Raw genomic sequence first — 24,630 nt, forward strand, 5'->3', positions numbered from 1 at the left:
TTCATGTGACATGCTTTCTGTCCAGGCCGAATTCCTGGGCGCAGAACGACTCCTTTCGTTGCTAGAAGATGGCTTATCACAAAACCATATCCTAACTTCTTCGCAATGTCTCCTGGACTTTTTCGATGAAAGGTGATGGTGTGAACAATATTGTTGAATATGATCTTCGACCAATCGACTTTAAATCCATTCAAGAAGGCATGCAGCATTTTCAACTTCTCCTTCGTCACATCATCAGTGCCCGAGGTCTTGTGATCGACGAGTTTATTGAAGATATCAACAGTGAACTCATAATCTAGCCGGAACCATTTCTTCTTCAACGGCCATGTGATTTCTGCCTTGGATGGTGCGTGATTGTTCTTGATGGATTCGTACAACTCCTCTGGGTCGAGATGATAATAGATAATATCTGTCTTGTAAGACTCATCTCTTTGTGGAAACCCGTATGTTGATCGAACGTCCTCCGAGGTAAGAACCACATGATGATTATTGACTCTGGAAGTGAGAGTCAAATAATAAGAAGATATTGAAGCATTCATATAAAACTGGGTTACATCAACCGGGTGCCAAACAGTATAAAGGTGTGTGATGAAGCTATATAATCCTGTTTCTGTGAGGAGATGTATGATGTTTTCACCAAATTTTCTGTCCAGGATATACTCAAGGGATCCATGCGCGTCCCACATATTTCCCCCTACGATGAAGGGTACTCTGGATTCAATGAATCTCAGGTCCTCAGTTGGAAAGCTTGGACTTCCAAGTTGGAAGGAGTTGCTGGTTCAGGATTAGATGGTGATGCTTGTGGATGTTCTGCCATAGTTGAGGATTCGAGAGAGACAGAGGGTTATGAAGAATGAGAGTGAGAAAGGTAGGGTAAAAAGATCAAAAAGGTTTAAGAGGGGTTTTATAGAACTCCGGGTATCCGGGTATGGATGATCCATTTAGAGATGAAAGGTTTAAAATTCAAAACACTCCTGGTTTTTCTTCTCCAAAAAGGTAACTGATCAACATGGGGGAGTGATAAGATCGTGTGCAGATCAAAAACGATCATTCCCTCATTTAATGAGGTGAGAGAAAAACACTCGAGTGCTTATGGGTGCATTAAATGCACGTCACATCATGTAACAAACAGAGTGGAGAGTGGACCACTTTTCCCGGCCACATGATCCCATTAGGATTCATCTGAACGGTTGGAAATAAAAGCTTAAAGCATTAAGCATATTTAGTGATGATTCCAAACCCGAAAGAAGATAGAGATTTCATAACATCAGACTTGTAAGACAGATAAAAGTCGAACAAGTCGTTTTTACATCAACAGAAATGCTTCTCCCGAGAGAATTATTACACAGAACAATACGTAACATAAACAATTACAATCTCTCGTGCATTTGAAGGCAGACTTCCCTTCTACACATTGCAACCCTTCTTCTTTCGTTCGTACTCAAGGTATTCCCTCTTTCGGATCTCATGAGCAAAGACTTCAGCAATGAGGGTCTCATGATCTGCTCCCAAGGTTTCTCTAGAGAGACCTCGTCTCTCCATGTCATTTAGTTCAGCCATTACCTTGGCCTTAGCAAAAGAGTACAGTGCACGATATTTCTCTTCGTGCTTTAGAAGAGGGGTAAGTTCAACAAGAGAGTAGATCTCTGAAATTTCAGGTTCTTTCTCAGATGATGAGCCTTTCTCGACCGAGTTCCCGAGATTTCGGTGAGACATTTTTCCAGTCTCAGATAAGCTCTTGGATGAGAGTGTCTTTTCTTTCCCTTTATCCATGAGTTGAAGAAAGAGAAGAGTGAGTCCATAGAAGATTGAGAGGGTCTATTAAATAGAGAGACCGAACCTCTCAAGAATGTGTCCAACTGACTTGACCAAGACACTGCTTAGGGAATATATTCTTTTTCAAGAATTTTGTCCTTGATTCGAGATTTTTAGACAGGTGATAGATAAGATATATAAAGTCTCGATCAAAGGAAACCAAAGCCAGTTAAGCTTTATTATTCATAGAACCGAGAGAAGAAAGTACATAGGATAAGAAAAAAAAGATCAATTTTTCTTCCTCTCGTTTTTCTTGACTTCAGATGGTTCACCTTTGGCCTTTTTCAAATTTCCCAGCATTTGCTTGAACCATTTCCCGGTTCGTGGGTAGTTTGAGCCAGATGAGGATTCAGGTTCTTCCTCCTGATCATATTTCTCCATTAAGTCCTCTTGAGCCAGAAAAGCCATATAGTATCGATCTGGAATCTTGGTAGGATCTTTCGAAGTCTTCTCTTCACTTTCAACAATAAAACCCGCCATATCATCATACTTAAGAGACGAGTCGGAATCAGAGGGAATTTCCACTGGTGCTTGTGGACTGTTACCAGGGTAGAGGTCACCCTGTTCCTCCCTGAGGCGTCTGGCACCTTCTTTCAGCTTGTGAGAATCACCTCTGGTGAAAGGTTTCTTTGGAGCCATGGTAAAGAAAAGAAGGATGAGTTTAATGTGAAGAATTCACCTCCTTTTATAGCAAGCCATTAATTTCAACGTTACAATTAATGCTCATAACTGTAGTCAAGAAGTTATCAGTTCCAAGCAGGACTTTGACTGTTAACTTGTTTCTTTATGAAACTCCAACTTCAATGAACTTTTAAAATTATGTAACGTATAAAATTATGGCCATTTTGACCAGAAACCGTATGAGTGATGAGCTTTCCTGTGATTTGGACAAGTAACATATAAAGTTAGGCATAGACAAGATAAGCAGTCATTTTAAGTACGAAAGGATAGCATTTTTATTAGATCACGAGGATTCCAGGTCACGAGAGTACAACATACAAAAGCTTAGAGAAAACGATAAGGCACGTGAAGTTCCAGACGAGTCATCTCTTCGGTCACATCAGTCAGATTTGCCATCTTTGCATATTCATCCAACTCCTCAAGTGAGAGAGTGGGTTCGGGTGACTGAGTTAAGGGCCGAGAGTGAACCATAGTGACATCTTCAGAAGATTGTTCACTAGGTTGAGGAACTTCATAAGATGCTTGCTCATTAGAGCTTTTCATCATCAGAATTCTCTCTTTAGCAAGCCGAGTGGCTTGTTCCATGCAGTAAGCCTTCTTAACCCTGGACTCGTTGACCAATTTGTCATGAGTTTCCTTATCCTTTGGTGCTGTGTTGGGCATGGAGTAGGTTACGATGACCCTTTCCCCATTTTCTTCCAGCCTTATGAGGGTGGCATTCGGAAGCTTGTTGGCTTCTTGCATATGATGTTTTAGACGTTTGGCCCTTTTTTCAACTTCGTTGCTCTTTTCCTTCCCCTTATCCATTCCTGCAATCTTTATCCTTCTCTAAGATCTTTGTGAATGAGTAAAGCTCATGAAATAGAAGAATAATATATAGGCAAAAGATAACGTGCGAATCTTAACAAAATCTTTTAGATACTGACATCATATTTGCATGATGGAGTCATAAACTAAAAAGATCATGAACAAGATAACATCACAATTTGTCACCGTGGCCTAACAAAGTTATTCAAGCTTTCTTTTTCTTGCTTCTTGCGGTGGACTTGAGAGGAGATGCTATCTTGGTGGGGGTGCCTGAGGGTGAGTAGTCAAAACCTTCTCCAGCACACTGTTTTCTTTGATATATCCAATGGGGTTGCCAACAGAGTATAAGGATTCTCGTGAGTCATTATTGGACGTGTCACGGAGAAGGTTTCGTATGTGTTGAGCGTGTTCAAGGAACTGATTAAGCTGTTGCTCAGTCACTAGTGGCTCACTGAGAACTTCACTCTTTCCTTCTCGTGCCTTCGTAATGGTTCTTTCGCCTCCCGTACTCATTCCTGCACATGCAAAAACAAACACTAGAATTTTCTTTAGATGAGAAGTTTATTCTCATAGAGTACTTCATTTATAAAGATCCTTGCGTGTGAGGAGGAATCAAATCTTTTGATTTTCGAGAGCAAGAATCTTTGCAGATCTGATTCTCTTAGCTTTATGTCATTTCAATCATTCCGAGTTCATGCCTTAAAGAAGAGAATCTTGCTTCACTTAAGGGTTTCGTGAGTATATCTGCAAGTTGATCATCAGTATTAACATACTCAAGAGATATGTCCTTTTTCTTGACATGATCACGAATGAAGTGATACTTGATGTCAATATGCTTGGTCCGAGAGTGCAGCACAGGATTATTCGTAATGGCGATAGCACTCGTGTTATCGCATTTTATGCTCACTCCTCGTGCATTTATGCCATAATCTCTCAATTGGTGTCTCATCCATAAGATTTGAGCACAGCAGCTTCCAGCTGCTATATATTCGGCTTCAGCCGTACTTGTGGCAATAGAGTTTTGCTTTTTACTAAACCAAGACACAATTCATCCTCCTAGGAACTGACAGGTTCCTGAGGTACTCTTTCGATCAATCCGACATCCAGCGAAATCAGCATCTGAGTATCCAACTAGATCAAATGATCCATCTTTTGGATACCAGAGACTGACACTTTGCGTTCCCTTAAGATATCTTAATATCTTTTTAGTTGCACTTAGGTGACTTTTTTTCGGCTTAGCTTGAAATCGTGCACATACACCAACAACAAACGAAATGTCAGGTCTGCTTGCTGTCAGGTATAGGAGAGAACCAATAATACCCCGAAAGTTTGTTTGATCAAAATCCTTTCCTTCATTATCAATGTCCATTCTGAGGGATGTGCTCATTGGAATTTTAACCGAATTTTTTCCATCAATGCCAAATTTTCGGATTAAATCCTTGGTATATTTGGCTTGATTTATGAATATTCCATCTGGGCATTGTTTGACTTGCAAACCCAGAAAATAGTTCAGTTCACTCATCATACTCATCTCAAATTTTCCTTTCATAAGATTGGAGAACTTTTCACACAAGATTGGATTCGTACTTCCGAAGATAATGTCATTAACGTAGATTTGTACCAAAAGAATATGGTCATTATCTTTTATACGAAAGAGTGTTTTATCAACTACTCCTTTTGTGAAGCTGCAATTGATAAGAAAGTATGAGAGAGTATCATACCAGGCTCGTGGAGCTTGCTTTAAGCCATAAAGAGCCTTTTTGAGATGATACACCTTTTCAAGCTCATTATTGATTGCAAAGCCAGGTGGTTGTTCAACATACACTTCTTCTTCAAGAAGTCCATTTAGGAAAGCGCTCTTGACATCCATTTGATAGACTTTGAAGTTCTTATAGGCTGCAAAAGCTAGAAATATGCGAATAGCTTCCAATCTAGCTACAGTGGCGAAGGTTTCATCAAAATCAATACCTTCTTCCTGGCAATACCCCTTAGCAACAAGACGAGCTTTGTTCCTAACAATGAGCCCATCTTCACTCATTTTGTTTCTAAACACCCATTTAGTTCCAATGACATTCTGATGAGATGGTCTCGGGACAAGTTCCCACACCTTATTTCGTTCAAATTGATGGAGCTCTTCTTGCATGGCTATTACCCAGTCTGGGTCTTTTAGAGCTTCTTCTATGGTTTTTGGTTCCATTTGTGACAGGAAACACGCCATCATACTTTCCTGCAAAGAAGCTCTTGTTCCTACACCTTCTTGAATATTTCCAATAACCTGATCTGATAGATGATCTTTTAACCATCGAAGGTCTGGTTCAAAAACATCTTGTTGATTTTGATCGTCCATTTTAGGAATATAAGGTAGATCAATGTAAATCATTGGTTCAGATGTTGTGATAGATGAAGGATCATTATGTTGAATTCCAACCTTTTCTTGAGACACAGGTTCGGGTTCATGAACCTTTAGTTGATATTTCGTGTAGGACGAGAGTATGTCTTCATCGTCTGAGGTATTTTCGTCAACAGGTTGCTGAGGATTTTGATTTGACTTGATTGATGTTTTACATGCTGATGGGTTCATCTCAGATTGTTCATCAAACTTGACATGAATGGATTCCTCAATTACCATTGTTCGTTTGTTCAGAACTCTGAATGCTTTGCTTACAGAGGAGTATCCCATGAATAACCCTTCATCAGCTCTTTCGTCAAACGCTCTTAAATGATTCTTTCCGTTGTTATGTATGAAGCACCTGCAACCAAAGACATGAAAATAACCGATACTAGGTGTTTTACCTTTCCATAACTCATATGGTGTCTTGTTGTGAGATTTGTTGATCAAGGATCTATTTTGTGTATAGCATGCCGTGTTTATGGCTTCAGCCCAAAATCTCTTAGGTAGTGCTGAGTGAGAGATCATCGTTCGTGCAGCTTCTTTTAAGGTTCTGTTTCTTCTTTCGGCTACTCCGTTTTGCTGAGGAGTTCGTGCTGCCGAAAGTTGGTGGAAAATTCCATTTTGCGCACAAAATTCCTTTATGACTTTGTTGACAAATTCCGTTCCCTGATCTGATCTTATTCGTATTATTTTGAGCTCCTTTTCTGTTTGAAGTTGTCTCAAAAGATTTGGAAGAGCTGTTTCTGTTTCATTCTTCTTTTTCAAGAAAAGTACCCATGTATATCTTGTGTAGTCATCTACTATAACAAGAGTATACTTTCTTCCACTCAAACTTGCTGGATCAACTGGTCCAAAGAGGTCCATATGTAGAAGGCTTAGAGATCGAGACTTTGCATCTACATCTTTTGACTTGAAGGATGACTTGAATTGTTTTCCTTTTTGACATGCCTCACATATTTTATCTTTCGTTTAAGATGCTTCGGGTAGCCCACTTACGAGATTTCTCTTGGCAAGCTTGTTTATCGTCTTCAAGTTCAGATGACTTAGTTTGTTGTGCCATTCTTGATTGAGATCTGCATTACTTTTGGCTACAAGGCAAATGTTAGCATTAGAAGAATTTAAAGATAATACATACATATTCTTCTTTCGTTGTCCCGTTAAAGCTGTCTTGTTATCTTTCGTGTTCACAATTTTGCATTCGTCTTTGAGAAATTCTACTTTGTATCCTTTGTCACAAAATTGACTTGTGCTTAGAAGATTGAACTTCAGTCCTTCAACATAAGAGACATCTTGAATTGTTATTCCCTTGTTGATGATGTCCCCTTTTCCACGAGTTTTGCCGCTATTTTCACCTCCAAAGATAACTTTGGGTCCATCAAATTCCTTAAAGTTGCTCAACATTGTTTTGTCACCAGTCATATGTCTTGAGCATCCACTATCAATATACCATATGACCTGTTTTTCCTGCATCAAAGATTATGTGTTTTTAGGTACCCATTTAGTTTCGGGTCCTTGGGGGTTAGCAATCAATTTTGGAACCCATATTAACCTAGAATATCCACGACTCATCCTTGGTCCTCTATATCCATTGGATGTGCGATAATCATAATGGATGCTGGCAAAGACTTTAGCATTATATTTCTTACGTTGATCTTCCTGAGGAAGATTTTCATAATGCTTGAGATGATTGGTTTGTTTACGCAGATGAACCATTTCAAATACTGCTCTTGGGAGAGGTTCTGGGTAATCAAACCAATCTTCTTCTGATGGCCCAGTCCATCCATTGCCATACCTAGATCTTTTGAAGGATCTTTTGGGTTGTCTGATTTGTCCGCTTCTTGAGATTCCTTGTGCAGGATTCTTTCGTGTGAATTTCAGACGATATTGCCTCTGGTTACCATTCGTCTTTTTGTTGGATTGAGTATTCCAGTTAGGCTGACCCTTTTTATGGCGTGGATTCTGTTTATTGCCATTTGGTCCATTCCTTTTGACATAGATTTGTCTAGGATTGCCATTACTAGATTTCTTCTTTCCAGATTCCACAATTCGTTGTACAGCCATACCTTTCGGTTGGCTTGTTGATTGTGGTGTTTCGACATTGTTAACTACCGTCATAGGCTCAGACACCTGGGTGGGTCCTTGAACAAATGCGGCCTCGAAGCTTTCGTGTGAATATGCATTCGTGGATTTGTTCAATTCGACTTGTGAAGAGGAACTGGGGTTAAAACCAATTCCAGTTCTTTCCCCGGGCAGTCTGGATTCATTCATCATTCTATCCATTAGGTTGGATGAATTATTGAATTTATCCAAAACTTCAAGCAGTTCTTGCTCTCTCTTCTCTTTTGCTGTGCACAGCTCCTTTAGAGCGAGAACATCTTTCTCAAGCTGCTCCTTAGCAATGACTAGCACATTGTTCTCAATACGAACTTGCTTTAGTTCATTATAGCTAAGCATGAGCCGAGAGTTCTCCTCCTTGAGTTTGGAGTAAGTGCTATTTATCACATTGAACCTCCTTGTCATTTCGGTGACAGATTCATTAGAGGTAAGACTTCTCACAGAACTCGACTCAGCTGAATAACAAGAGGATGAATGACAATTTACCTCGTCTTCATCTGCCATGAGACATAGTTCATCTGACTCTTGACTGAATAGGCACAACAGTCCTTTCTCCTCATCAGTGCTTTCGTCTTCTGAACTAGAGCTTGAGGAGCTACTTTCGGTTGCGACTGTGTCAGAAGTTTCGTTCACTACCATTGCCTTCCTTCTTCCTTTCTTTCTGGAGTTTGATGATTCAGGTTTGTCGCTTCTTTTATATCTTTCTCCAGTCTCTTTTGAGGGACTTGTGGTAGCATTGTTATCTTGATGTTTGCTTACTATGGGATGTGGACAGTTCGCCTTGAAGTGTCCTGGCTTTCGGCAATTATAGCACAATAGCTGAGAGTCCATGGTTTCAGATTTTGAGGTTTGAGGGAAGTTCTCGTGCTTCTTTCGGTGGCTCGAACGTTGTGGATCTTGAAAGTTGTTCTTTCTCATGAATCTTTTCATTTTCCTGACAAATAGTGCATATTGTTCATCAGATAAAAAATCAAAAGAGTTAGGTTTTGACCTGTTGGATGTTGATGCTGATTGATTTGCCATGAGAGCAATGTTTCTTGTTTCTGAATCTTCGGCATCTTTTGGTTCATGTTCGAACTCATAAGCTTTGAGATCACTGAAAATTTTGACAGTGCTTGTTGTTTTCATATCTCGACTGTCCCTCATTGCAATAACCTTCATTTCCCATGATTTAGGTAGACCACGAAGGATCTTCAGATTCATTTCCTTCTCAGTAAGTTCTTTTCCAAGATCTGATAAATCGCCCATCAGTCTGGTGAATCTGAGTTCCATATCCATGATTGATTCATTTGGCAGCATTTTGAAATCTTCGAATTTTTTCATAGCCATTGTCAGCTTGTTGTCCTTTTCTTGCTCGTCTCCTTCTCCCAAACTCATTAGGACATTCCACACTTCCATAGCATTCTTGCATTTCCGAACTCTGGGAAACAGGGAATCATCCAGAGAGTTGTAAAGAATATTTCTTGCTACATTGTCCAGATTCGCACTTGTTCTTTCTTCTGATGAGTACTGGTCTTTTGGTTTTAGTATCATTTGTGGAGCTCCTGCTCCCTGTGCGGCTGCTTGAGCATTCGCCATCATGACTGTGATTGGTCCGGTTGTTATGACGTCCCACATTTCATCATGAATGGAGCATAGGAGAGCCTGCATTCTTAACTTCTAGTCATCAAATTTAGCAAGACTAAATGCAAGTTGTTTGGAGCGATGAGCATGTTCCTTTTCCATAATTTTTTTTTTTAAAAAATGTGCAAAGAAAATATGCAAGATTTTCAAGAGATTTTTGAATAGGGATCTACCAGGCAGTAAATGCAAAGCCTTTACCGATCAAGGTATTGGCTCTGATACCACTTGTTGGTCCCGATAGAATGAGATGAGAGTCTAGAGGGGGGGGGGGTGAATAGACTCTTTTCGTTAGAAGCCCTAAACGTCACCTTTCGGTGTCTTGGCGCAGCGGATAAGATAGATTTGTTTTAGGTACTTTGCACGAGTTTGCGTAATTAGACAAACTTTCGGTAACGATAATAAAGGAATGATATGAGAGCAAAAAGGAAAAGCGTAAGTAAGGAGATAGAGAGGACACAAGATTTTATAGTGGTTCAGCCAATGTTGCCTACTCCACTCTTCTTCCACAACTGTTGGAAGGATTGCACTATCACTCTTAGTACAAATACACAAAGACTTCCTTGATCACTAAGCCGGACAGCCTTCGTAGGTTTTTCAACTCCTCGAGTTTACTCCGCCTCTATCAACTTCTTCTCCTGAGTTGAGGTTGGTAGAAAATGATTTCTTGAATTCTCCAACGATGAGGTCTTGACTCTGAGATATGATTGCTTCAAACAGATGTCAAGACTTCCTTGAGGTGTAAGACAAATGATTCTCCAAGTAACTTAGCACCACAAAAACTGGTTCACAAAAGCTTTTAGTAAATTGTAGACTTTTCAAGAGCTTTTGTAAGAGAGTAAGTCGAGTGATAATGAACCAGCACCTTCTTAGTTGATGAAGGTGAGTTTATATAGGTGATGAAAATCCATCCGTTGGAGGGAGATGAGATTTTCGAACCTTTTAACCATTGGACAAGGACCGGGGAGCTTCATACATTAAATGCTCCATTAATGAGGTTGTACCATGTAGCCGTTGAAGGTATGGTAAGCATTAGGGTTTTGTCCTTTAGCTCCAAGAGACGGTACATCTTCATTTAATGCTTCTTGAAAAGTGTGTCCCATAAGATGAAGTCCTTATTGTCCTAGAATGTTGTCAAATCAGACGGGTGAAACATTCTTCTCGTTGTTGAAGAGAAGTAATGCTTGATAAAGATCGTCTTTCACAAACACTGTCCTTTCGTGCTTGTTGACAACTCCTGCTTGACTCTCGTTGTTGTTCTTCATGTCTCGTGTCTTCTTTCGCCTTGGAGACCCTAACATCTAGTCATAACTCATTTTAGTGTGTTTGTCTAGCTTAACACGAATTACAGAGGAGTTATGGCAACTCTCGTCTAGGACCAAAGCAGCAAAACAAAAAGCGAATGGTTAGGGGTCTACTTTTCTACATTACATTGGTATCATCAAAATCCTAATACAATGTTCCTAACACTTTGCACTACAAATATTCTATCCTAATCGCTGGACGACAACGGAACGCTTCCATGGATTATCTGTTGAAAATCATCTTTTGAAAATTATTAACTTATAATTGTATGGTTTACATTTAAAAACCATGAAAGCTAAGTTCCAGTGAACATGGATCAAACCCTTGACCTTCAGATCTTCAGTCTGACGCTCTCCCAACGGAGCTATCCCCGCATCTCATAGAAACTTTTTATTCTTAATAAACGAACGTTTAGCTTTTTGTAACCATAAGTTATTATGTTCCACATATTGCTTCGCATAGTCATTATTGCGTCTTCAAACTCGCATTAAAAGTTAAAACATAGCCACGATGATTACGCTCATGATAAACAAACCGATTTCATTCCACTACACCAAACATCTCTTGTTCATGATTCAATTGTTACCACAGGCCAAAGCCAATCATCTTTAATAACAACTCTATAATTATTATAAAGTCTAATGTAAGCATAAAAAACTATGACATTTCCTTTCATCACATATATGTATCTATCTATACCTAAATGTTTTTATATTTGGAAAATTACGCGAGAATATATACTAATTACGAATTACAAAATTCTCAATTCCCTAAATCCCAATTTTGTATTTCTATTAGACACTTAGATTGCTATCTTGTAATTTGAATTAAGTTTTATGTTATGTTTTGACATTGGATTTTTAAATATGTAGTGTTGTCTTGTTGTTTGGACTCATTATTGATTGAAGAATTTGAAATATGCATCGTTGATGTGTTCATTCGATTTTAAATTTTAAATTAATAATAATTAATTAATTAATTAATTGCGCTAAAGAACTAGAGAATGTTAATGTTCTCAATTTGACCGAACCAAACTAAACTACAATGTTAAACAGAACGGTTCCGTATTTTCAAAACTGAAAAATATAAATCAAACCGTGAAAAAAAAAATGGACCCGAACTGTAAATCGAAATTCCCACCCCTAATTTTAGGTTCTTTTAATTAATTTTAATACAATTCCATTAAGTAAATTTACAAGTTTATCAAGATATTATTGCATGGTCGTTAAATTACTATTGCAAGTTGATTAAGTCACTACTGCAAGTCCTTTAAAAAAAAAAAGTCACTACTAGAAGTTCATTAAGTCATTTATGCTCGTCCATAAAGACATTATTACAAGTTCATTAAATTACTATTGCATACTCATTATGCCACCATTGTAGGTATAGTAAGTCATCATAGGTAATCTATATTATTAATATATCACACATTTATTGTAAGAACATATTGAAAAAATATATCAATATGAGTGAATTTAAAATCACTCTATGAGATATTTTTAACGACATTACTTTTATAGATTGATTTTATTTATACAAAAAGAAATAAAGATAAATGTATTTAAGCAATGTTTGGTTTATTATATTGGCAACATGGCAAGAATAACTAGGGAAGCAATGTATTGAATAATTAGGGAAGCAAACCCGAGACGTCTAAACAAATACACTGGACATACCCAGAGAGAAAGCCAACATTAAACTATACTTTGCACTACAAATCTTCTCTAAATTGATATTTGCACTACAAATCTTCTCTAAATTGATATATATGAAATCTTCCGTTGCCGGGAATCGAACCCGGGTCTCCTGGGTGAAAGCCAGATATCCTAACCGCAGGACGACAACGGAACGCTTCCATGGATTATCTGTTGAGTATCATCTTTTGAAAATTATTAACTTATAATTGTATGTTTTACATTTTAAAACCATCAAAGCTAAGTTGTGGTGAACGTGGATCGAACACGTGACCTTCAGATCTTTAGTCTGACGGTCTCCCAACTGAGCTATCCCCGCACCTCATAGAAACTTTTTATTCTTAATAAACGAACGTTTAGCTTTTTGTAACCATATGATATTATTTTCAACATATTGCTTCGCATAGTCATTATTGCGTTTTTAAACTCTGATTAAAAGTTAAAACATAGCCACGATGATTACGTTCATGAGAAACAAACCGATTTCATTCCACTACACCAAACATCTCTTGTGCATGATTCAATTGTTACCACAAGCCAAAGCCAATCATCTTTAATAACAAATCTATAATTATTATAAATTCTAATGTAAGCATAAAAACTGTGACATTTCCTTTCATCACATATATGTATATATCTATACCTAAATGTTTTTATATTTGGAAAATTACGCGAGTATATATACTACATACTAGTTTCTAAATTCTCAATTCTCTAAATCCAAATTTTGTATTTCTATTGGACCCTTAGATTGCAATCTTGTAATTTGAATTAAGTTTTACTTTATGTTTGGACATTGGATTTTTAAATATGTAGTGTTGTCTTGTAGTTTGAACTCATTATTAATTGAGGAATTTGAAATATGCATCGTTGATGTGTTCATTCGATTTTAAATTTTAAATTAATAATAATTAATTAATTAATTAATTGCGCTAAAGAACTAGAGAATGTTAATGTTCTCAATTTGACCGAACCAAACTAAACTACAATGTTAAATAGAATGGTTTCGTATTTTCAAAACTGAAAAATATAAATCAAACCGAGAAAAAAAATGGACCCGAACTGTAAATCGAAATTCCCACCACTAATTTTAAGTTCTTTTAAGTACAATAAATACAATTCCATTAAGTAAATTAACAAGTTTATCAAGATATTATTGCATGTTCCTTAAATTACTATTGCAAGTTGATTAAGTCACTACTGCAAGTCCTTTAAAACAAAAAAAGTCACTACTTCAAGTTCATTAATTCATTTATGCTCGTCCATCAAAACATTATTACAAGTTCATTAAATTACTATTGCATACTCATTAAGCCACTATTGTAGGTATAGTAAGTCATCATAGGTCATCTATATTATTAATATATCACACATTTATTGTAAGAACATATTGAAAAAATATATCAATATGAGTGAATTTAAAATAACTCTATGAGATATTTTTAACGACATTACTTTTATTGATTGATTTTATTTATACAAAAAGAAATAAAGAAAAATGTATTTAAGCAATGTTTGGCTTATTATATTGGCAACATGGCGAGAATAAAGAAAGCCAACATTAAACCATACTTTGCACTACAAATCTTCACTAAATTGATAGATATGAAATCTTCCGTTGCCGGGAATCGAACCCGGGTCTCCTGGTTGAAAGCCAGATATCCCAACCGCTGGACGACAACCTAACGCTTCCACGGATTATCTGTTGAAAACAATCTTTTGAAAATTATTAACTTATATTTGAATGGTTTACATTTTATAACCATCAAAGCTATGTTGCGATGAACGTGGATCGAACACATGACCTTTAGATCTTCAGTCTGACGCTCTCCCAACTGAGTTATCCCCACACCTCATAGAGACTTTTTATTCTTAATAAACGAACGTTTAGCTTTTTGTAACCATATGATATTATTTTCCACATATTGCTTCGCATAGTCATTATTGCGTCTTCAAACTCTGATTAAAAGTTAAAACATAGCCACGATGATTACGTTCATGAGAAACAAACCGATTTCATTCCACTACACCAAACATCTCTTGTGCATGATTCAATTGTTACCACAAGCCAAAGCCAATCATCTTTAATAACAACTCTATAATTATTATAAATTCTAATGTAAGCATAAAAAACTGTGACATTTCCCTTCATCACATATATGTATCTATCTATACCTAAATGTTTTTATATTTGGAAAATTACGTGAGTATATATACTAATTACTAATTACTAAATTCTCAATTCTCTAAATCCAAACTTTTTTTTTCTGTTAGACACTTAGATTGCTATCTTGTAATTTGAATTAAGTTTTATCATTGTTATGTTTGCACATTGGATTTTTAAATATGTATTGTTGTCTTGTTGTTTGGACTCATTATTGATTGAGGAATTTGAAATTTGCATCGTTGACGTCTTCATTCGATTTTAAATTTTAAATTAATAAAAAATAAATAATTAATTAATTGCGCTAAAGAACTAGAGAATGTTAATGTTCTCAAATTGACCGACCCAAACTAAACTACAATGTTAAATAGAATGGTTTCGTATTTTCAAAACTGAAAAATATAAATCAAACAGAGAAAAAAAAATGGACCCTTACTGTAAATCGAAATTCCCACCCCTAATTTTAGGTTGTTTTAAGTACTATAAATACAATTCCATTAAGTAAATTAACAAGTTTATCAAGATATTATTGCATGTTCCTAAAATTACTATTGCAAGTTGATTAAGTCACTACTGCAAGTCCTTTAAAAAAAAATCACTACTACAAGTTTATTAAGTCATTTATGCTCGTCCATCAAAACATTATTACAAGTTCATTAAATTACTATTGCATACTCATTAAGCCACTGTTGTAGGTATAGTAAGTCATCATAGGTCATCTATATTATTAATATATCACACATTTATTGTAAGAACATATTGAAAAAATATATCAATATGAGTGAATTTAAAATAACTCTATAAGATATTTTTAACGACATTACTTTTATTGATTGATTTTATTTATACAAAAAGAAATAAAGAAAAATGTATTTAAGCAATGTTTGGCTTATTATATTGGCAACATGGCGAGAATAAAGAAAGCCAACATTAAACCATACTTTGCACTACAAATCTTCACTAAATTGATAGATATGAAATCTTCCGTTGCCGGAAATCGAACCCAGGTCTCCTGGTTGAAAGCCAGATATCCCAACCGCTGGACGACAACCTAACGCTTCCATGGATTATCTGTTGAAAACAATCTTTTGAAAATTATTAACTTATATTTGAATGGTTTACATTTTAAAACCATCAAAGCTATGTTGCGATGAACATGGATCGAACACATGACCTTCAGATCTTCAGTCTGACGCTCTCCCAACTGAGTTATCCCCACACCTCATAGAGACTTTTTATTCTTAATAAACGAACGTTTAGCTTTTTGTAACCATATGATATTATTTTCCACATATTGCTTCGCATAGTCATTATTGCGTCTTCAAACTCTGATTAAAAGTTAAAACATAGCCACGATGATTACGTTCATGAGAAACAAACCGATTTCATTCCACTACACCAAACATCTCTTGTGCATGATTCAATTGTTACCACAAGCCAAAGCCAATCATCTTTAATAACAACTCTATAATTATTATAAATTCTAATGTAAGCATAAAAAACTGTTAAATTTCCCTTCATCACATATATGTATCTATCTATACCTAAATGTTTTTATATTTGGAAAATTACGCGAGTATATATACTAATTACTAATTACTAAATTCTCAATTCTCTAAATCCAAATTTTTTTTTTCTGTTAGACTCTTAGATTGCTATCTTGTAATTTGAATTAAGTTTTATCATTGTTATGTTTGGACATTGGATTTTTAAATATGTATTGTTGTCTTGTTGTTTGGACTCATTATTGATTGAGGAATTTAAAATTTGCATCGTTGACGTCTTCATTCGATTTTAAATTTTAAATTAATAAAAAATAATTAATTAATTAATTGCGCTAAAGAACTAGAGAATGTTAATGTTCTCAAATTGACCGACCCAAACTAAACTACAATGTTAAATAGAATGGTTTCGTATTTTCAAAACTGAAAAATATAAATCAAACCGAGAAAAAAAAATGGACCCTTACTGGAAATCGAAATTCCCACCCCTAATTTTTGGTTCTTTTAATTACTATTAATACAATTCCATTATGTAAATTAACAAGTTTTTCAAGATATTATTGCATGTTCGTTAAATTACTATTGCAAGTTGATTAAGTCACTACTGCAAGTCCTTTAAAAAAAAATCAGTACTACAAGTTTATTAAGTCATTTATGCTCGTCCATCAAAACATTATTACAAGTTCATTAAATTACTATTGCATACTCATTAAGCCACTGTTGTAGGTATAGTAAGTCATCATAGGTCATCTATATTATTAATATATCACACATTTATTGTAAGAACATATTGAAAAAATATATCAATATGAGTGAATTTAAAATAACACTATGAGGTATTTTTAACGATATAACTTTTATTGATTGATTTTATTTATACAAAAAGAAATAAAGAAAAATGTATTTAAACAAAGTTTGGTTTATTATATTGTCAACATGGCGAGAATAACCGTCTAAACAAATACACTGGACATACCCAGAGAGAAAGCCAACATTAAATCATACTTTGCACTACAAATCTTCACTAAATTGATTGATATGAAATCTTCCGTTGCCAGGAATCGAACCCGGGTCTCCTGGGTGAAAGCCAAATATCCTAACCGCTGGACGACAACAGAACGCTTCCACGGATTATCTGTTGAAAACAATCTTTTAAAATTATTAACTTCTAATTGAATGGTTTACATTTTAAAAACATTAAAGCTAAGTTGCGGTGAACATGGATCGAACACGTGACCTTCAGATCTTCAGTCTGACGCTCTCCCAACTGAGCTATCCCCGCACCTCATAGAAATTTTTTATTCTTAATAAACAAACGTTTAGCTTTTTGTAACCGTATGATATTATTTTCCACATATTGCTTCGCATAGTCATTATTGCGTCTTCAAACTCTGATTAAAAGTTAAAACATAGCCACGATGATTACGTTCATGAGAAACAAACCGATTTCATTCCACTACACCAAACATCTCTTGTGCATGATTCAATTGTTACCACAAGCCAAAGCCAATCATCTTTAATAACAACTCTTTAATTATTATAAATTCTAATGTAAGCATAAAAAACTGTGACATTTCCTTTCATCGCATATATGTATCTATCTATACCTAAATGTTTTTATATTTGGAAAATTACGCGAGTATATATACTACTTACTAGTTACTAAATTCTAAATTCTCTAAATCCAAATTTTGTATTTGTATTGGACACTTAGATTGCAATCTTGTAATTTGAATTAAGTTTTACTTTATGTTTGGACATTGGATTTTTGAATATGTAGTGTTGTCTTGTAGTTTGAACTCATTATTGATTGAGGAGTTTGAAATATGCATCGTTGATGTGTTCATTCGATTTGAAATTTTAAATTAATAATAATTAATTAATTAATTAATTGCGCTAAAGAACTAGAGAATGTTAATGTTCTCAAATTGACCGAACCAAACTAAACTACAACGTTAAATAGAATGGTTTCGTATTTTCAAAACTGAAAATTATAAATCAAACCGAGAAAAAAAAATGGACCCGAACTGTAAATCGAAATTCCCACCCCTAATTTTTGGTTCTTTTAATTACTATTAATACAATTCCATTACGTAAATTAACAAGTTTTTCAAGATATTATTGCATGTTCGTTAAATTACTATTGCAAGTTGATTAAGTCACTACTGCAAGTCCTTTAAAAAAAAATCACTACTACAAGTTTATTAAGTCATTTATGCTCGTCCATCAAAACATTATTACAAGTGTTGGGAAGAAAGCTCGCAAGCATATATAATTAGCACAATGAAAATAAATAAACGGTACCAAGAATTTTAACGTGGAAAAACCTCCTCAAGGCGAGGAGTAAAAAACCACGGGCACAAGCCAGTAAACCTTCCACTATATAGATAATGGGTACAATAGAGGAGGCTTCTCTAATTCAACGATTAGAGGCAACACAAAATACAAGAGAAAATAACATACCCCGAGGCACAAGAATTTCTACAAAATCCACCAACTTCTTCTCGGCTAATTTTCTCACACTTGTATATCTCAACAAATTTTCTCTCCTCTCTTTTTCTTCTTCTTGAACTCTCTCATGTCCAAGGTAGCCAAATCCATGGCCTTTATATAGGCTTTACAAAGCCAACTCTTTTGTCTTTTCATTTGCCCACTTTAATCTCCCATTAAGTGGACATGAATGAAGCCATTAATCAAAAAACCTTTCACTTCATCTTCCAAGCTTAATTGTTAAGCTTTTGGTCACCACCCTACCCACATTGGTGGGACCATCTAGCAACAAACTCCTCCTCACGCCAATGTGGGAGGGACTTGTATCCCTGCAGCTGAACGACATATCTCAAGCTTTTCCCTTGGTAATGACTTTGTTAACATGTCAGACCCATTTTCATCTGTATGGATCTTTACAAGTTGTAACTGGTTCATCTCCAAAACATCTCGTATCCAGTGATATCTTACATCGATATGTTTCGATCTTGAATGGAAAGAGGAATTCTTACCAAGGTGTATAGCACTCTGACTATCACAAAATAACTCATATTTGTCTTGTTTGATCCCGAGTTCTTGAAGAAATTTCTTCATCCATAGCAACTCTTTACAAGCTTCAGTTGCTGCAATAAACTCAGCCTCTGTGGTAGAAAGTGCAACACACTTTTGTAACTTAGACTGCCATGATACTGCTCCCTCTGCAAATGTTATTAGATATCCCGAATTCGACTTTCTAGAGTCAATGTCACCTGCCATGTCTGCATCTGTGTATCTAACCAACATAGACTTATTAGAACCAAAACATAGGCATAATTTAGAAGTACCTCTAAGATATCTGAAAATCCATTTAACAGCTATCCAATGTTCCTTGCCAGGATTAGAAAGGAACCTACTCACAACTCCAACTGCATGAGCAATATCTGGCCTTGTACATACCATAGCATACATCAAACTGCCAACTGCAGAATTATAAGGGACTTGGTGCATACTTGCCTTTTCTTCCTCTGTAGAAGGACTTTGCTTACTACTTAATTTAAAGTGATTAGCAAGAGGAGAACTAACCGCTTTAGCATTGTCCATGTTAAACCTACAAAGTATTTTCTCAATGTACTTCTCCTGAGACAACCACAACTTTTTGGCGTTCCTGTCTCGTGTAATTCTTATCCCAAGAATCTGTTTCGCTGGCCCCAAGTCTTTCATAGCAAAAGACTTGCTCAACTGTTCCTTTAGTTGATTAATACTAGAAGCACTCTTGTCGAAGATCAACATATCATCAACGTACAACAGGAGAATAATAAAATCATCATCAAAGAGTTTTTGAAAGAACACACAATGGTCAGAAGTAGTCTTCATGTAACCTTGCTTCGCCATAACTGACTCAAACTTCTTGTACCACTGCCTTGGTGCCTGTTTTAAGCCATATAGACTCTTCTTTAGCTTACAGACATAGTCCTCTTTTCCCTTGACTTCAAAACTTTCTGGTTGCTCCATCTATATTTCTTCATCCAAATCACCATGGAGAAAAGCAGTCTTTACATCCATTTGCTCAATTTCTAAATCTAGGCTGGCTGCTAGTCCAAGAACAATACGGATGGAAGACATTTTAACAACTGGAGAAAATATCTCATCAAAGTCAATACCTTTTCTCTGGTTGAATCCCTTGACAACCAGTCTAGCTTTGTACCTTGGTCGTGAGGAGTGTTCTTCCTGCTTCACTCTGTACACCCACTTGTTTGTCAAAGCTCTCTTACCTTTAGGTAGCTTTACTAACTCAAAGGTATTATTCTCATACAAGGATTTCATCTCATCTTTCATGGCTTCAATCCACTTTTCCTTGTGTTCATCCTCCACAGCTTCTGCATAACATTCTGGTTCACCATTATCAACAAAATTAATTTCATAAATATCAGAAGAGTACCTTGTGGAAGGCTGTCTAACTCTTGAACTTCTTCGAAGCTGTGGTGGAGTTGAAGCTTCTGGAACTGGGAGTTCATCATCATTAATGGAAGCATCAGTAACATCTTGCTGCTCAATTTGGTCATCCTCTCCAACCTCTTCAGGAACCACTGTTGGAGGTACTATCTCAGTATCAACTGAATCACCGTTATGAGATCCCAATTCTTTAACCCGGTCAATATCCTCTATGGTTTGATTCTCCACGAACACAGCATCTCGGCTTCTCACAAGCTTCTTTTCAACCGGATCATAAAATCTGTAACCAAAGTCATCTAGACCATAGCCAATAAAGACACACTGTCGTGTCTTAACATCAAGTTTCGATCTTTCATCTTTCGGAATGTGCACAAATGCTTTGCACCCGAAGACACGTAGATAATCATAGGAAACATCATTTCTTGTCCATACCCGATTTGGTATGTCAAACCTTAAAGGAGCACATGGTGAGAGATTCAACACATGCGCAACAGTACTTAGTGCCTCAGCCCAGAATGTCTTTGGTAACTTTGCATGTGACAACAAACATCTAACTCTCTCAATCAAAGTCCTGTTCATCCTCTCAGTAACACCATTTAACTGAGGAGTCTTTGGTGGTGTTTTCTTATGGCGAATACCCTGCTCTACGCAATACCTATTGAGTGGCCCAATATACTCTCCTCCATTATCTGACTTTATGCATTTTAGCTTCTTCCCAGTCTATCTCTCAACTAGGGCATGAAATTGCTTGAATATGTCCACAACTTGACTTTTATGCCTCAAAGAATAAACCCATAATTTCCTTGAGCAGTCATCAATGAAGGTAACAAAATAGCGAGCACCACCAAGTGACCTAGTTTTGAAAGGTCCACACACATCAGAGTGTATCAGTTCCAATACCTCTGGTTTCTTCTTAGTCTCAGCAGAACTTTTAAAGGATACTCGGTTCTGCTTCCCTGCTAGACAATGAGCACACCTCTTCAAATGAACATTGTTCAACCCAGCTAAGCTCTTTTTTCTGACCAGCATGGACATCCTCTCCTCAGATATATGTGCAAGCCTCTTATGCCATATATCATTCGTATCATCGTTCTCAACCGTATTGACAATATTTCCTGAGATCTTGGCCTGTAAAACATAAAGTGTAGAACACTTTGTGCCTCGAGCCACAACTAGAGAACCTCTTGTGAGTTTCCATTGGCCATTTTGGAAAGTATTACAATACCCTTCATCATCTAATTTTCCAGCAGAAATTAAATTATACCTGATATCTGGAACATGCTTCACATTTTTCAGAACTAACTTGGTGCCATTGTTGGTTTCTAACTGAACATCGCCAACACCAACAATCTTTAATTGCATTACCATCATTGCCCATTTTCACAACTCCAAATTCACCTGTTGCATAACTAACAAAAAATTCCTTTCGAGCTGTAGCATGAATGGATGCACCACTATCAATTACCCAGTTTGTATCATGACTTGCCAAATTAATGGCATCTGTGTCACCATCATAGAAGATAAGAAAATCATGTTCAACTGTAGCAGCTACACTATCATCATCACTACCATTATTCTTTTCAGAGTCTTTATTTTTCTGATTTTCTTTCTTCCGTAGTCGGCAAAATTTCTTAATATGCCCCTTTTTGTGACAATGATAACATTCAACATTAGCAAATTTATTAGATTTACCTCTACTGTTATCTCTGTTTTTATCTTTACTCCTTGGACCCTTGCTTTGACTTCTCCCCCTATTTGTTGTAGCCAAGACCTCTGAATGTTGAGAGGAAGTACCTTGTGACCTTCGTCTCATCTCTTCATTCAGGACACCACTTTTAACAAGTTCCATCGTTACAACACCGTTAGGAGCAGAATTAGTCAAAGAAATTTTTAAAGTTTCCCAAGAATCCGGGCAATGATGCTAGTACCATAAGAGCAAGGACCTCATCATCAAAATTAACTACCATACCTGACAATTGATCAACAATCCCTTGAAAATCATTCAAGTGATCCGCAACAGAACTACCCTCATTATATCTGAACTGCACCAATTTTGTGAGATAAAACAGTTTGTTGTTGCCAATCTTTGAAGCATATAAATCTTCAAGTTTACTCCACAGTGTCCTTGCGTGGGTTTCACTACAAATATGATTATACACATTATCTTCAACAAATTGCCGAATAAAACCACATACCTGTTCATGCTCAAAGGCCCACTCTTCATCTGATTTATTTTCAGGTTTCTGGGTAGCAAACACGGGTAAATGCAACTTCATCACATATAGTAGATCTTTTATCTTATTTCTCCATATGTGATAATTTGTGCCATTCAAACTTGTAATTCTATTGAACTTTCCTTCCATAGCTTCGCACTTGAACAAGGCTCTGATACCAGTTGTTGGGAAGAAAGCTCGCAAGAATATATAATTAGCACAATGAAAATAAATAAACGGCACCAAGAATTTTAACGTGGAAAAACCTCCTCAAGGCAAGGAGTAAAAAACCATGGGCACAAGCCAGTAAACCTTCCACTATATAGATAATGGGTACAACAGAGGAGGCTTCTCTAATTCAACGATTAGAGGCAACACAAAATACAAGAGAAAATAACATACCCCGAGGCACAAGAATTTCTACGAAATCCACCAACTTCTTCTCGGCTAATTTTCTCACACTTGTATATCTCAATAAATTTTCTCTCCTCTCTTTTTCTTCTTCTTGAACTCTCTCATGTCCAAGGTAACCAAATCCATGGCCTTTATATAGGCTTTACAAAGCCAACTATTTTGTCTTTTAATTTGCCCACTTTAATCTCCCATTAAGTGGACATGAATGAAGCCATTAATCAAAAAACCTTTCACTTCATCTTCCAAGCTTAATTGTTAAGCTTTTGGTCACCACCCTACCCACATTGGTGGGACCATCTAGCAACAACAAGTTCATTAAATTACTATTGCATACTCATTAAGCCACTATTGTAGGTATAGTAAGTCATCATAGCTCATCTATATTATTAATATATCACACATTTATTGTAAGAACATATTGAAAAATTATATCAATATGAGTGAATTTAAAATAACTCTATGAGATATTTTTAACGACATTACTTTTATTGATGGATTTTATTTATACAAAAAGAAATAAAGAAAAATCTATTTAAGTAATTTTTGGCTTATTATATTGGCAACATGGCGAGAGTAACCGTCTAAACAAATACACTGGACATACCCAGAGAGAAAGCCAACATTAAACCATACTTTGCACTACAAATCTTCACTAAATTGATTGATATGAAATCTTCCGTTGCCGGGAATCGAACCCAGGTCTCCTGGGTGAAAGCCATATATCCTAACCGCTGGACGACAACGGAACGCTTCCATGGATTATCTGTTGAAAACAATCTTTTGAAAATTATTAACTTATAATTGAATGGTTTACATTTTTAAACCATCAAAGCTAAGTTGCGATGAACGTGGATCGAACACGTGACCTGCAGATCTTCAGTCTGACGCTCTCCCAACTGAGCTATCCCCACAACTCATAGAAACTTTTTATTCTTAATAAACGAACGTTTAGCTTTTTGTAACCATATGATATTATTTTCCACATATTGCTTCGCATAGTCATTATTGCGTCTTCAAACTCTGATTAAAAGTTAAAACATAGCCACGATGATTACGTTCATGAGAAACAAACCGATTTCATTCCACTACACCAAACATCTCTTGTGCATGATTCAATTGTTACCACAAGCCAAAGCCAATCATCTTTAATAAAAACTCAATAATTATTATAAATTCTAATGTAAGCATAAAAAACTGCGACATTTCCTTTCATCACATATATGTATCTATCTATACCTAAATGTTTTTATATTTGGAAAATTACGCGAGTATATATACTACTTACTAGTTACTAAATTTTCAATTCTCTAAATCCAAATTTTGTATTTCTATTGGACACTTAGATTGCAATCTTGTAATTTGAATTAAGTTTTACTTTATGTTTGGACATTGGATTTTTAAATATGTACTGTTGTATTGTAGTTTGAACTCATTATTGATTGACGAATTTGAAATATGCATCGTTGATGTGTTCATTCGATTTTAAATT

At 36.0% G+C, this 24,630-nt stretch overlaps 6 non-coding genes across 6 annotated transcripts; all 6 read right to left on the reverse strand.

Moving 5' to 3' along the window:
* Positions 1–12,511: 12,511 nt before the first annotated feature.
* TRNAE-UUC lies at positions 12,512–12,583 on the reverse strand. Its single transcript has one exon. It is a non-coding gene; the product is annotated as a tRNA-Glu (tRNA).
* Positions 12,584–12,675: 92 nt separating this feature from the next.
* Positions 12,676–12,748, reverse strand: TRNAF-AAA. The gene has a single exon. It is a non-coding gene; the product is annotated as a tRNA-Phe (tRNA).
* Positions 12,749–17,141: 4,393 nt separating this feature from the next.
* Positions 17,142–17,213, reverse strand: TRNAE-UUC. The gene has a single exon. It is a non-coding gene; the product is annotated as a tRNA-Glu (tRNA).
* Positions 17,214–17,304: 91 nt separating this feature from the next.
* Positions 17,305–17,377, reverse strand: TRNAF-GAA. The gene has a single exon. It is a non-coding gene; the product is annotated as a tRNA-Phe (tRNA).
* A 6,438-nt stretch (positions 17,378–23,815) lies between these two features.
* On the reverse strand, positions 23,816–23,887 carry TRNAE-UUC. Its single transcript has one exon. It is a non-coding gene; the product is annotated as a tRNA-Glu (tRNA).
* A 92-nt stretch (positions 23,888–23,979) lies between these two features.
* On the reverse strand, positions 23,980–24,052 carry TRNAF-GAA. Its single transcript has one exon. It is a non-coding gene; the product is annotated as a tRNA-Phe (tRNA).
* Positions 24,053–24,630: the final 578 nt, after the last annotated feature.

Source organism: Ipomoea nil, unplaced genomic scaffold, assembly GCF_001879475.1.
Source record: "Ipomoea nil cultivar Tokyo-kokei standard unplaced genomic scaffold, Asagao_1.1 scaffold0209, whole genome shotgun sequence".
NCBI classification, from domain to species: Eukaryota; Viridiplantae; Streptophyta; class Magnoliopsida; order Solanales; family Convolvulaceae; genus Ipomoea; species Ipomoea nil.